Source organism: Mesoplodon mirus, assembly GCF_964341445.2.
Source record: "Mesoplodon mirus genome assembly, chromosome: 7".
Classification (NCBI taxonomy): domain Eukaryota; kingdom Metazoa; phylum Chordata; class Mammalia; order Artiodactyla; family Ziphiidae; genus Mesoplodon; species Mesoplodon mirus.
In genome coordinates this window covers 59,622,908-59,627,299 of record NC_138983.1, presented here as the reverse complement: position 1 = coordinate 59,627,299, position 4,392 = coordinate 59,622,908, and positions in this window count along the sequence as shown.

Genomic DNA, 4,392 nt, shown 5'->3' with positions numbered 1-4,392 from the left:
TGGTTTTGTTGCTTTCTTGTGGGCTGGGGCTGGGAGGGGAGGGGAGGGTGCAACTACCTTTTGATGAAAAGGTGGGCAAGCAGCTGGGTAGGGGACACAGATTCCCAAATGTGCCCTGATGTTTTGAATCTTCAGGAGAGGAGAGCAGAGAGGGGGAGCGCCTGGGGCTCAGCCACCTCTAAATGCCTGTCCCCAGACCCACGTCTCCTGCAGAAATAGTAAGTCCTTTGGCTGTCTGCTGTGGGGCTGAGAAATGACCCTGGCCTAGAACACAGCCAGCAGCTGTAGGGAGAACAGTTGGAAGGATGACAGCAATCCTTGAAACGCAGGCCTGGGTTAGGGACCTGGGGCGAGCCCAGGTGGAAGCTGGCTGTGGGAGACTCCGTGGCCAACTTTAGAACTCAGTCCTGAAGGCTTGGAGCTCTGCTTCATCCTCCTGCTCTTCATGCCAAGACTGCTGCCCTTTCCCCACAGTGGAACAAGTGTCCTAGCATCCCCTCCGGAGCTCTGTTCTGCCAGGGTTTGGCTGCCAGTTCCAGAGATAATTACCACTAGCTCTCAGCGATTTGGGAGGTAGGGACTGTGATTCTCCCTCTCTACAAGAGGCTGAAGCTGCTCTTCATTGCTGAGTAAGAGCAGAGCCCAGTCTTGAATCTGTAGGTGTCATACTCGTAACTGGTAAGTGATAGCACCTTACTCATTCTTACGCCCCTTGCACCTACCATGCTGACTGGCAGAGAAGGCACTCAACAATATTTGGGGAGTGATGGATCTGGGAAGGTTGGTTATAAGAGGTCATGGGGAAGCTCGGGACTTTGTGCTGGTGTAGTATGACTCCCAGGGCTAGGGTGGGAGGGCCTGTCCATGGGCCTGTGGAAGACCACAGGGGCTTTGCAGAGATCAAAGGGACACCGTGTGGACCACGTGGTGTGCTCACCTTCCTGGTGCTTTTTGGCCACTGGTTGGGACCTGGTAAGCAGGTGGAGGGACAGATGAACTCCCTGAAGGCTCTAGGGCAAGTGTTACAGGACCTGGTCCCAATTAGGAGTAGGATTGCCTGAGCCCATGCCCTGGCCAGCAGAGGTGGTGTGCTCAATCATCACTCAGCACCAGCCTAAGCCATGCAGAAGTCATCTCAAGCCAGGGCGGGGTGGTGGTGGTGTGTGTGGGGCAGTCACTCACTTTTTCCTAGATCTGATCACAGTGGGCATTTTATTTCCGATTCAGACCTTGGGCCCAGAAGTAGATGGAAGGGGTGACAGGCAGTGGAAGCTATGCCTTGACTTATTTGGCCTAAGTCTTTTTTTTTTTTTTTTGCGGTACGCGGGCCTCTCACTGTTGTGGCCTCTCCCGTTGCGGAGCACAGGCTCCGGATGCGCAGGATCAGCGGCCATGGCTCACGGGCCCAGCTGCTCTGCGGCATGTGGGATCTTCCCGGACCAGGGCTCAAACCCGCGTGCCCTTGCATTGGCAGGCAGATTTTTAACCACTGAGCCACCAGGGAAGTCCCAGAATAAAAGATTTATAAAATCATACCTTTGTTTTAAAAAGGAAATTGCAAGAATAGAAAAAGCCTGGAATAGACAAAATGTTAATATATAGTGATGTTCTCTGGCTAGTAGAATTAAGACTGATTTTTATCTTCAAGAAAAAAGACGTTTAAGCTGGAGTATAAGGTGGTCTCAGATATGTTTTTGAAGAGTACCATGGTTGCTACAAAGAATGTGTTATAGAGGGGCAGGAGAAGCAGAGGGGGAGAGGCTATTTCAGTAATCAGATAAGAAATGATGGTGTTTGCACTCTTAGGTCTAATTAGGAAGTAGGAACAATAGGATTCAGTATTTATTAAACACATACAATGTTTCAGACCCTGCTCTAGGCACTGAAGATATAGCATTGAATAAAGCAGATAAAATCCTGGTCCTGTTCATTAAGGCAGGATGGTGAACAGTGCAGTACTGGAGCTGGTTCATATTGGCTCACAAGGGCTCATTGTCAAATTTTCAGGCATTTTTTTTTTTTTTTGGTCGTGCCACACAGCTTGTGGGATTTTAGTTCCCCGACCAGGGATTGAACCCAGGCCCTCTGCAGTGAGAGCTCGGAGTTCTAATCACTGGACTACCAGGGAATTCCCAAAATTTGCAGGAATTTTGACAACTGATTGTTGAAAACTCAGCCATTATTTAAAAATTAAATTATGTAAATTTAAAATTAAATTCAGGGCTTCCCTGGTGGTGCAGTGGTTGAGAGTCCACCTGCCGATGCAGGGGACACGGGTTCGTGCCCCGGTCTGGGAAGATCCCACATGCCGCGGAGCGGCTGGGCCCGTGAGCCATGGCCCCTGGGCCTGCGCGTCCGGAGCTTGTGCTCCGCAACGGGAGAGGCCACAACAGTGAGAGGCCCGCGTACCGCAAAAAAAAAAGAAAAATTAAATTCATTTTATTAAAATCAAATATAATAAATAATCAAAACTCATCACTTCCTAATTATTTTACTGCATTTTACTATTACCTGTGCTCTTGGGGTTATTTATATGTGTCCTATCTGCAAGGTGGAAATACCATACAGTAAGTAGTATGTTACTGTGCATTTCTTCTCAACTCCATGAGAAGATGCAGCTTGAAGATGCTTGTTGGTAGCTTGTTGGTCTTGTTGGTAGCTTGAAGATGGCCGTGATAGGAGTATTTACACCACAGAAACTAATAAATGCTACAAATCAGGGCTTTTTCCCTTCTGGAAAGCTGGCTGTTGAATATGCACAAGCACACCCCTTGATAGGGTAAAGAGCACACCCCAGGGAGTCAGGCAGCCAGAACTTAATCATGGCTCTACCACCTGCTAATAATGGGCTTTGCCTAAGACACCAAAAGTCGGTTTCCCCATGTGTAACATGGGACTAATAATACAGTATATATTTTATTAAATCATACCAATAATATGATTTAATAAAATAATCCATGTTAACTGTTTAGCACAATGCCAAGCACGTACATGTGCCCAAAAGATATGAGCAAATTATTATTATAATTATTTATTCATAGGGAAGCAAGAATAGACTATGCAGGAAGGCCCATTAGAGCAATAGAAAATCCTGGAGGAGTTGGTTGGGAGCAGCAAGCACTTTTTGGTACCTGGAGCTGTATCCCAATTCTTCTAAGCCCAGGGCAAGGGAGAATCCAGTCTCTGCTCCCTGGACTACACAGCCACAGGCAGCAGGCCCAGCACAGGCAGCACTCAGTGCGCCCAGGAGAAGTAACTGAGGTCAGAGAACTCAGGTGACAGCAGGGCAGGCTGTACACATCCATTCCAAGGGACAGTGGGTCAGTGTCCAGCTTAAATGTGGTCCCTGGCAATGCAGCGGAAAGCTCTGTCCGTGAAGATGTTTGCAGGCCCATATTCAGACTGCCTTAGGGGGAAGCCAGAAAGCTGCTTGTTATGAGGATTGCGAAGACCACATGGAAAAGGGGACGGTTGTATATTTCTGGGCTTGAATTCCCCAAGAAATCAAGCAAGAGACTGAGATCCCCACACCCGCTCTGGGCAGCAGAGATTTGCAGAGGGAGAGGATGTGGCACTAAGGCCCCACAGCCAGGCTGAGAAGAGCGAAGGAGGAAGGCTGCGGGGAGCCAGTTTCTGGGAGGAAAAACTCCGCCTCTGGTCAAAGGGTGGGTGTGCACTGATCCATTCGGCCTCCAGGGGGCGCTCAGGCCCAAATATGGGCAGGCACTTTGTCCTGAGCCGAAGCCAGCGCGCTGGGAAGGACTCAGGACAAGCAGAAACAGCCATCTCAAGTGAGGGGAAGAGAAGCAAGGCCAGCCCTATCTTGGGCCCCCTGAGAACAGTTGCCTTGTGCCCTGTTACCAGCACCAGGATGGCCAACATATCCACAGCCTGGGTTCTCAAATGGCCTCTCAGCCCCTGCTCAGAATATGAGCTTCAACCTGAGCTGCCTGCCATGTAGAAGACTCTGCTAGTCTAGTCCCTGAGAGGCTGGGGGGATGGGAGTGGGCGGGAGGAAGGAGGAAGGCTTCCAATTACGGCATCTAAGCCACCTTAGGGTAGACAAGCAAATTAGGAAACAACACTGGAAAAGTGCCACAAATCACTCTTCTGTGATAGGTAGATAGGGGTGCTATGAAGGGGACCAGAGCTGTGTGGGAAAGAAGAGGCTGAGCTGAAAAACCGCCATCCAGTATATGTGCTGTCTCCCCTCAAAGAGCCCTGCTAGGGCACAGGGAGGCTGCTGCCTGGACCAGCAGGCCCGTGCGGGACCCTGCCAGTACAACTATTGAAGACCCTCACTGTGGGTTTTCTGAGGGGTGTCCGTGACTCCGTGTGAATGCTTCCATCTCCCCAGGCAGGATCAGTGAAATCTGCAGGACACGCAGACAC